The 10,478-nt window shown below is 42.9% G+C and overlaps 1 pseudogene; it reads left to right on the top strand.

Moving 5' to 3' along the window:
- The first annotated feature begins 7,780 nt into the window (after positions 1-7,780).
- LOC116095453 lies at positions 7,781-8,132 on the top strand (annotated as a pseudogene).
- Positions 8,133-10,478: the final 2,346 nt, after the last annotated feature.

Consider the following 10,478-nt stretch of genomic DNA (forward strand, 5'->3'; position numbering starts at 1 on the left):
ATACAGCTCTGTGGTGCCGTGTAGGATGGAAGTGTATAGGGCTAGGGATACAGCTCTGTGGTGCCGTGCTTGTCCGGCAAGGGCAAGGATCCTGGTCCAATCCCTAGCCCCATCAAAACAAACAATCAAATAAAAATCCCATCATATTAAAGTTAAGTAGGTCCTATAGATTCCATGGGGATGTGTCTCTTAATGAAATGTCATCCATCTTGCTGCTTTCCACAAAATTTCTGGTAACCTGGAGACTGGTCATTTTGTTTCCTTGCCCCATATTCACTCTTGGGAACTGTCCCTTGAAAGGTGGATCTAGGCCTTTAAAATATATATCTTCCTGCAACCGCTGACCCTGAAGTCTTGTCAGAAGAGGGTAATGTCAGTGAGAACTTTCCTCCCTCGGGTGCTCACTGAGCAGGCACAGCAGCACTGTCAGCTTCTCCAGAGGCCAGCTCCTGTAACACATAGAGACCAGCAGCAGCCAGAGACATGGGCCTCCCCATGAGTGTCTCTAGGCAATGTCTCTGTGAGCAATTTGGCCATTACCCTAAAAGGTGAATTTTATGGAAGATTCCATGGCAAGGTTCCAGGAAAATTCCGTCCCACCACTGCAGCACCACAGTGACTTATCTGCCATCAAAGAAATGCCCTCTCAGAAAACGTCCTGATCACAGCCCATTGGCTAAAGGATAGAGCTAGTCTCATGTTACCTCAGCTCTAGCAATTTGGCTTTTTTGTTTTATTTTGTTTTTCTAGATAAATCATTGGCCATCCTGCACTTACTTTGTAGACCAGGCTGGCCTCTGGGAGCAATGCTGAGATTAAAGGCGTGTGCCACCACACCCCACCTAGCAGTTTGTTTCTTAGATTGCTGTTTCTTTATTCTTTAGGATTCTTCTTACTCCACATTAAAAAAAAAAAAAAAAAATGTGGCTGGTTTTGCATGCATGTATGTTTGTGTCCATTTGTGTGCCTGGTGACTGCAGAGGCCACAGGAGGGCTTTAGATCCTCTGGAATTAAAATTACAGGCAGTTGTGAGCTGCCATGTGTGTCCTAGGAATCAAATCTAGGCCTAGTGATCTCAGTCACTGAGCCTTCTCTCCAGACCAGTTCTTACTTCTTAGTAGCTAATTTCTTATCCTACTTGTCATTTCCACATCAGATTTATATTGGATTTACCTTCTGCAAATTACTATGGGATTGTTTTCCCCTAGTTGGATCCTGAGCGCCACACTATAGCTCTTGGCAAGCTGCCCTTACATCAGAGACCTGCAGGACAGGAACAAGGAAATAGAATATCCTTCTATTGCAGCTCCAGGATCTTCCAAGCCTCTGCTCTTTTGGGGCTAGATGGTAAAGCTGTGGGTGTAAAGGAAGGGAGCTAAGGATTCTGTCAGCTGGAGCTGCAATCTAAAGCACTTAGACGTTCAGCAAACAGTGAAAACTGAGGCAGGCCGATCAGCTGCTATCTTCTTCCTGCACTTCTGGTGGCTTCCTCTAGCATTTCTTCAAGACCCCTTGAGTGTTCAGCTTTTGTCAGGTCTCAGAAATATTTTTTTAAAAATGTGTTGTGTAGTAATTTCATCTGAATTGAAACATTCCATCCCAGGAGACTAGTTAAGACTCAGGAAGTAAAAACTGAGAAAATTCAGGAAGGGCTCTAAAAGTTACGAGATTCACAAGGCCTCTCCCTCCGTAAGGTTTATAAGCCATGAGGTTGCAAAGGAATTTATCCAACATGTGGAGCTGCACGAAGGTTGTACAAACAGCTCCAAGGATGCAGTTTTGTTTGTTTGTTGTTTGTTTCATCCATGCTAGGATGGATTCTATGGTGATGCAGCTGCCTTTGAGTCAAATCTGCTTCAATAAATAATCCCTCACTCATATGCCCTGTAATACCAATAAACTCTTTGGTTCATCATGCTGCTCAAAGAATAGCTCTGCTCATCCACCTGCATAATTCCTGTCTTCCCGGAAACTAGTAGTAAATGTCCTTCAACCAAGAGCTGATGACAATTCTATTTTAAGGTTACATCCTAGGGAAGCTCTAATCTTAACCCTCCAATATAACATACATTTTGTATATTTTCAGATTGAATATAAGATTCTGGAAGTTGAGTGAGCCCTGGATTATAGTGTCCCTACAGTGGTGTTTGGGTAGAGACACAAAGTCTAACAGGAGCTACAAATGGAAGCTGGAAATTAAAGATGTGGGCTTTTCTAGAGGAGTGCCCTAAAGCATCGTAACCATTACTTAGGGATGAGGTTGACTCTCTCCCTTCTTTTTCTGCTCTCTCCCATACTCACCTGTAAGAATTTTAGGTGTAGGAGTTACTTAGACAAGATCAACCAACCAAAGTGCCACTTTCCCTGATCCTAACTATTGGTGGTTGGCTTAAAGAGGAAGGGTCTCCTTATAACGTGATCAATGTAGTAGACTCATGGATACCAAGACCAACACCTTTTTTCTTTTTAAGTTAGGAAAGGTGCTCTTTCACTTTCTTTGTCAAACTGCTAGACTGTAAGATGGAAACGTCTTAGCTGCTCAACATGAAGCCAAGACAAAGAATAGAATGAAACACAAGCCAGATGTCTTCCCGATTCCTTCCGTTGGCATGTCCAGTGTGTCGTGTCAGCCATTGGCCATGGGTGATGACTAAGCACTTAAAATGCCAGTCACCTAAACTGAGATGTTCCACAATCGTGAAGTTACACACAGTTTTAGGCTTCTGATACATGTAAAAGAATGGAAATTTACTTATTGGAAATGCTTTCTTGAGGAGTTTGAAATGGACCCAGGGCCTTTTATGTGCCAGGTGTATACTCCATTGTGAACCTACGTCCCAGTCTAAGGTTTCTAAGTAGACATTTTTAATATTAAGCATGTATTGGAATGATTTGGGTTATACTGGACCAAATAAAATATATTGGCAAAATTGATTTTTACCTCTTTTTCATACTTACATAACCAATAAAATGTTTTGAATTATATACAGGCTTTTTAAAACAGTGTTTATTGGTGTGTGTGTGCATGTGTGTGTGCCCATGCATGTGTATTCCATAGCCCACATGTGAAGATCAAAGGATAGTTTTATGGTTTCAGTTTTCTACTTCCACTTTTAGGTGGATACTGGGAAAAAGAACTTGGGCTTGCCTGCCAAGTATTTTATCTGACTGCAATTCATCATACCCACACTGGGCCCTGTCCGCCCCCCAACATTTATTTAGGTGTGTATAAAGAGGTATGTGCATTCCATGGTGTGTAAGTGGAGATCAAAGGACAACTTTTTTGAATTTGTTATGTATGTCTATTGTGTGGGTCCCAGCAATAAATACCAGGTTATCAAGCTTGATGGCAAATGGCTTTACTAACACACCCACTTCACAGGCTGGGTTTTTTTGGTTTTTGTTTTTTATTTTTAGACAAGATTTCAAGTAGCCCAGGCTATATTCAAAGCTAGCCTGAACTTCTGATCCTCCTGCCTCACTTCTCAAGGAATAGGACTCTAGGTGAGTACCACCACTCTGTCTTATGTTTTTTTGAGTAGTGTTGGTTTGAGCAGTGAGCTGTTCCTCAAGTCAAGTATGTCTGGATTAAGATAAGCCAATAAATATACAAGTTTGATTAAGTCATTTAAAATTGAAACCTGTGGAACAGGTTGTAGTTAATAAATTACTAAACTAATGTAGGGGTTGGAGAGATGGCCCAGCAGTTAAGAGCACTAGTTGCTCTTCCAGAGGTCCCCAGTTTGGTTCTGAGCACTCACATGGCAGCTCACAACTGCCCACAACTCCAGTTTCAGGGAATCCAACAACCTCTTCTGAGTTCCACAGGCTCCAGGCATACCACATGCTGCATAAACATACATGCAGGCAAAACACTCATACATTTAAAATAAAATAAAATATGCTCAGTCTAGTATATTTTGTTCACAAACTATTTTTTTCTCTTATTAGAGGAATAATTATGCTTGGTGATGGTGGTACACACCTTTAATCACAGCACAGAGGCAGACTGTGAACTCTATGAGTTCAAGGCCAGCCTGGTCTACAGAATAAGTTCCATAATAGTCAGGGCTACACAGAGAAACACTGTCTCAAACAAACACACAAACCACAAACAACAACAACAAAACAGGGCAGGAAGGCCTGCAGATGGATGAAAGTGTGATGGAGAGCTAGGAAGGATGCAAGAGTAGACTGTGTTTGCACTGTGAAGAGAGAAGGAATTGGAGATGTGATGGTGGTGAGAGGTATAAGGGAATGCAGAGATTACAGTGGTCAACCAATGCCCAGTGTGGGTGGGGTGGTAGAGTGCAGTGGCCTGGAACTTAGGCAGATGTAGACTCAACCTCCTTACACGCCCCCGGCCTCAGGATTGTTCTGGTTCTGGGCAATAGTGGCAGCCCTAGCTAAGGAATGATTCACTTGCCAAGCAGGATCCCTTTGAAGGACCACTGTGGTCTGTGATGTCACTGAGGATCATGTGTGGATCAGTGGTCCTGATGCGGCTGGGAACAATTGGATGTCAGTGGCCCATGTTACTATCTAACTGTGGCCATCTGTGGTCTATGCTGCAGCCTGAAGCCATGTTGATATCTGTGGTCCAGGCTGCCTCTGGGTCCATGGTCCTATTGCAGTGAGAGGTGGCGGGGGGCGGGGGGGTAGGTCTTCATGGTCTATGCTGTAGCCAGAAACCACAAAGAAGCCCATGATCTGAGCTCCAGCTGACTATAAAGATCAAGGAAGCTACTTTGGCAGTGAAATCGATAACTGCAGATACACAGTTGGGAAAGAGGAATACGGAAGGCTTCTGTGACAACCCTTTCCCCCCATCCCACCCCTATCCACAAAAGTAACAGCCTGAAAAGGAAGCCATCAAAGAGAACTCTTAAAAGTTGTGATAAGGATGCTGAAGGGTAGCTCTCCACAACTGAGGGCTTCAGGTGGGGATGGAGGGTGTAGGTGGAGGACTCAGTTTTCTTTAGCAGGCCTGCCTCAAGGAGTTTAACCATGCTCGAGTGAGTCTGTGGACAACACAAATTGAACTTGTTTTTCTTTTGGGGGAGATGGGGTGTGTGGTTGTGATCACAAAGGCAGGGTAGGAGCAGCCATGGAAGGACTGGGAAGTGAGTGAGATGAAATTCCCAAAGAAGCAATTAAAATGTTATTTTGGAAAATAAAAAAAAGTAAAACTAAAAAGCAAGCTAACAAACGAAAAGAGGAAATGGGTTTGAAAAGATACAGATCAACTGAAAAGTGACTCTGGAATCTAGTAAAAGAGCATCCTGTATAGGTAGGACTGTGTAACTAAAGTGAGTGGAGGGAAATACCAGATTTTGTTAGGACAAAAACTAACTTGAATATTGTTAAGATATCCCTACTTGCCGGACAGTGGCGGCATACCACCACCATGGCTTTAATCCCAGCACTTGGGAGGCAGAGGCAGGTAGATTTCTGAGTTCGAGGCCAGCCTGATCTACAGAGTAAGTTCCAGGACACCCAGGGCTACACAGAGAAACCCTGTCTGGAAAAAACAAACAAATAAAAACAAACAAACAAATGATATCCCTACTTAATAAGCCTAACCAGATCCATATATGTTGTGATTTGGACATGAAATGTCTGTCTCCTTAGGTTTGGGTTTGAACACTTGGTTCCTCCTAGCTGGTGGCCCTGTTTTGGAAGACTTTGAAACCTTTAGGAAATAAATAGAGCTATGCGGGAAAGGAGGCACTGTGGGGTGAGTGAGGTGGGATTGTATAACCCTGTGCCGCTTCCTTTTGCAGACTTACATCTGCTTCCTGACTGCAGAAGTAAAGTGACCGCCCTCCTCAACCTCTGCCACCATGTTTCCAAATGTATCCCCTCAAACTGTAAGCGAAAAGAAACCCTTCCTCTCCTAAGTAGTTCTTTTGTCCAGTGTTTAGTTACCCCAACAGGAAAAGTAATTGATACAATGTTTCCAATTATTTATTTGATGTACACTCATGGTTTGCACTGCAGATGAATACTCTGTTGCAAAGAATTAACTCCTTGCTCAGGATGGTTCTTCTTGGGCCTTCACAATAGGACCTGGGAGGTTCCTGGACTCTGCTAACTTCTCATTAGTACTTTACACAAGCAGTCTCCACCCTTCAGCACAGAAGGGTTTCCTCTTGGTTTCTCAGTGCTACTGTATTTGTGTTGTGTGTCTGTGATTTGGTGGAAGAATGGTATGAACTTTGAAAGCACAAACTGAGCAAAAGGAGAGGGTGCCCGCTCTGTCCCTAGAATATCTGCAGAGAAGACAACTGAAGGCCCCTTCCAGAACAGCAAAGAGCAGGTGGAAAGAACAGTCTTACAGGCTACAGCCCAACTTCCATTAAATCAATTTGTGCTATGTTCCAGGAGAGTGGAGGGTCACAAAGAGATGCAGGTGTTTTTCATTTCTTTGAGCTAAAACCAGAAATCTCTGAATGAAAGAACCTTTGGCAAATCTATATCAGAAAATAATAGAAACTTAACCTGGGTTTTCATAAATCTTATCCAGCTGCAAAATATTCCACATTTGTGCCTGTAATAAATTGCACTCAGCAGAGATTGGAAGATGCTCTAGGAGGAAAAGATCCATGGACAGCCCAACACTTGGAACAATAGCTTCAAAGGGGTGAAGATGCCATCTTCAAAATTAAGAGGCCAGATACTTTAGTTCTCATTTCTCCTTATTACAACTGACTTAAAGGAAGACCTTATGACTTCTCTAGGGAAGAGTGTACTGATTACCCATCCAATTCCAACTGGTTAGTAATAAACACATATGCAAATGAGCAATACTAAATGGACTCAGCCTGTTGTATTTATATGTACACCTGCATGTGAAAGAGAAAGAAAGTAATGAAAATTAAAGAAGATGCCATGAATTGGAGGAACTGAGGGTCACAGGAGGAGATGGAAGGGAAAGGGGAAGTGATGTAAATACAATACTCAGATATGAAATTTAAAAAAAAAATTAGAGATTAGTCCAAGTGTGGTGGTACACACCTTTAATCTCAGTACTCAGGAGGCAGAGACAAGTGGATCACTTAGTTTGAGGTTAAGCCTGGTCTACAGAGTTCCAGGACAGCCAGGGCTATGCAGAGAAACCCTGTTGTACTGGCCAGTTTTATGTCAACTTGACACAAGTGGAGGAAGCCTTCATTGAGAAAATGTCTCCAGAAGATCAGGCTGTAGGCAAGCCCATGGGGCATTTTCTTAATTTGTGATTGATAGGGAAGGGCTCACTGTGGGCAGTGTCATACATGGGCTGGTGGTCATGGGTTCTGTAAGAAAGCAAGCTGAGCAAGCCAAGGGAAGCAAGCCAATAAGCAGAACCCCCTCAAGGCCTCTGGATCTGCTCCTGCCTCCAGGTCTCTGCCCTGTTTGAGTTCCTGTCCAGACTTCCTTCAACGAAGAACAGTGATATGGAAGTATAAGTCAAATAAACCCTTTCCTTCCCAACTTGCCTTTTGGTCATGGTGTTTCATCAGAGCAATATAAAGCCTAACTAAGATACCTTGAAAACTAGAAACAAACCAACAAACAAACTCGAAACAATACTTTCACTTTATTTTAGCTCATACTCCCCAGAATTCCAAAGATATTTTAAATTTACCAAATATTAAGACATATAGTCCTTCACAGGAGATACTTATAGTTTCGTTAGTTGGCCCTTTAAAAAGCAGATATGGGGTGCTTGGAGGGGTGGCTCAGCAGTTAAGAGTACTGACTGTACCCTTCCAGGGACAGTGCTTAGGGGCACTCGGGATGGTCCAGTGTTTGACATATCACTGTAGGCTTTCCTACTACACAGTCTCAACAAAACTAGGCTGTCTTGAACCCCTGGCAACAGGATTGTTTACCTATGCACCAAGAAGATTGGGAAAGCACCTAAATCTGAATGTGGCATATGCCCAGGCAGACTTCGAGGGGTTCTGCTGTGAGACCCAAAGTCCTTAGGAGATTGTCTAAGACTGAGAAGCACATCAGCAGGGCCTATGGTGGCTCCATGTGTGCCAAGTGTGTCCGTGACAGGATCAAGCAGGCTTTCCTTATTGAGGAGCAGAAAATCGTTGTGAAAGTGTTGAAGGCACAAACACAGAGTCAGAAAGCAAAATAAATATGCAACTTTTTAAGTAATAAAAATCAAGTCTTGGTCTACAGTTAAAAAAAAAAGCTTGGCAATGGTGGCGCACGCCTTTATTCCCAGCACTTGGGAGGCAGAGGCAGGCAGATTTCTGAGTTCGAGGCCAGCCAGCCTGGTGTACAGAGTGAATTTCAAGACATCCAGAGCTACAAAGAGAAACCCTGTCTTGAAAAACCCCCAAAAACAAAACAAAACAAAACAAAAAACGAGAGTACTGCCCGCTCTTGCTCTTCCAGAGGTCCTGAGTTCAATTCCTAGCAACCACATTGTGGCTCACAACCATCTGTGATGGGATCTGGTGCCCCCTTCTGGTGTGTCTGACACACCAGTATACTCATACATAGAATAAATAAATTTTAAAAAAGAAAAGCACATATGTGGGGAGGGCAGAGAGTTGGCTCTGTGGTTAAGAGCTTGTACTGCTCTCGCAGAGGACCCAGTTCAGTTACCAGCACCTATATCAGGTAGCTCAAAACTGCATGTAACTCCAGCTTAGGGGGAACCCATTACTTCTGTGTTCCAAGGGAACTTGCTCTCATGTGCATATAGCAAAAACACAGACACTCACATATACACACATAATTAAAATAAAGCATTTTTTTTTAAAGTGTAATGTTCTTTCAAAAAAGTTGAGTTTTCACAAATGGAGAAGTAAGTCTCTCCCGCGCCGCAGGAGTGTTCTGTTTCGTTGTTGTTTGCTGCGTTTCATGCTGCTGTTTTTAATGCTGGGTGTTGTATTTGATAATCGGGTTATTTTAAGCTTTGCAAGGATGCTAGGCCTTGGTGTTAGTGTTAAAGGAGGAACAAGATCAGTTCGAGGCGGTTGGCTTTACCATCCTGTTTTCAAGATCCAGGTCAATTAAAGAGCTTGGACACTTTCCGCTGAGTTTTATGATATTATTTACACACTTATGGGCAATGTTAACTTAATCTAAAGGATTGTTCTGGCTTAAATGTAAATGGCAACCATAGTTTGGTAACTTTAGGAGGGGAGACTTAGCTAGAGGTAGGGCCCCTAACACATGATTTTTGTGGCTCTATCCTGCCTTGGTCCACTCCTTTCTGTCACCTCTGCTTCCTGGTCATCATGAAGAAAGAGACTTTGCTCCTCCCTCCCAGATATTCCTCCTCACCACAGACAAGATGACCACGGACTGCATCCTCCGAAACCAGGAGCCAAAAGGAACCCTTCCTCTCATCTGTATTTGTCAGAGCAATGACAAACTGAGAAACACAAGGACCAGTAACTATCATCCATTTCTTGCCTGATTTCCGACTTCATAGGGAAGCAATATAAAAGCAAGACAGGTAGAAAGAAAAAGAAATCCCCTTCAGTGCTCGTAAAGCTTTACTGGGAAGGCTGGTATCTGAGCTTAGCAATACTGGATCCAGAGTTTTCAGATGTACCTACCCAGTTCCTAGGCAACCCTCTCCGTCTGTCTCCAGGCCTGTCCCTGCAAAATCAAAAGGAAAAACGCAAGTTTCCTCTCTTCTATCATATCCGGAGAGGGGGGAACTGAGTTGTCCACATCCAATTTCTTGTTGGAAACCCACTGATCACCCCCAGGGTGGAAAACTAAGATACTGGCAAGAAGACCAGGAACAGTAAGCTACAATATACACTAATAGGACCCTGTCAAGTGGAAGAAACCTCAAGAGTGGGGACGAAGGATCCTCAATCACACTAATCACATACCCACAGGTTAAGTACATCTATTATTCTAACCAGAAGGTTTCAATTGATTGATCGATAACTCTTCCTAATATCCTTTATAGAAATATTTCCATTGCCTTATAAAGTTCAAAAAAGTACTCTGACTATTCTTAGAGTTTTAATAGTGCCATTACAAAGCAATTACACTAAGCACCTACCTGTATGTAACCTTGAGATAGATACTTTTGTCTGCCATGTTCCCCTGCTATGATTTCAGGAGAAGACATTTATTGTGATAGATTGTGAATCATGAGCGCACCAGTGAGCTCAGTGCTAATGAAATCTCCAAAGGTTTTCTGTCTTACTCAGCCCTACTCCTAAGCTTTGAGCCTGACAATTGCTATCTGTTAGGTAAAGCGATCAATTAGTATAGTTTATCTCTATCCCATATTTAAGTGGCCATATCTAAATGTTTGCAAAATACTTTGCAAATGCAAATTTTTCAGTTCTGTATGAAAGAGAAAAAAATTTAAGGAAAAAAAAATGCAATTCCAGGCTATGGTGGCGCATGCCTTGAATCCCAGCACTTGGGAGGCCAAGGCAGGTGGATTTCTGAGTTTGAGGCCAGCCTGGTCTACAGAGTGAGTTCCAGGACAGCCAGGGCT

This window comes from Mastomys coucha, unplaced genomic scaffold (genome assembly GCF_008632895.1).
Source record: "Mastomys coucha isolate ucsf_1 unplaced genomic scaffold, UCSF_Mcou_1 pScaffold18, whole genome shotgun sequence".
NCBI classification, from domain to species: Eukaryota; Metazoa; Chordata; class Mammalia; order Rodentia; family Muridae; genus Mastomys; species Mastomys coucha.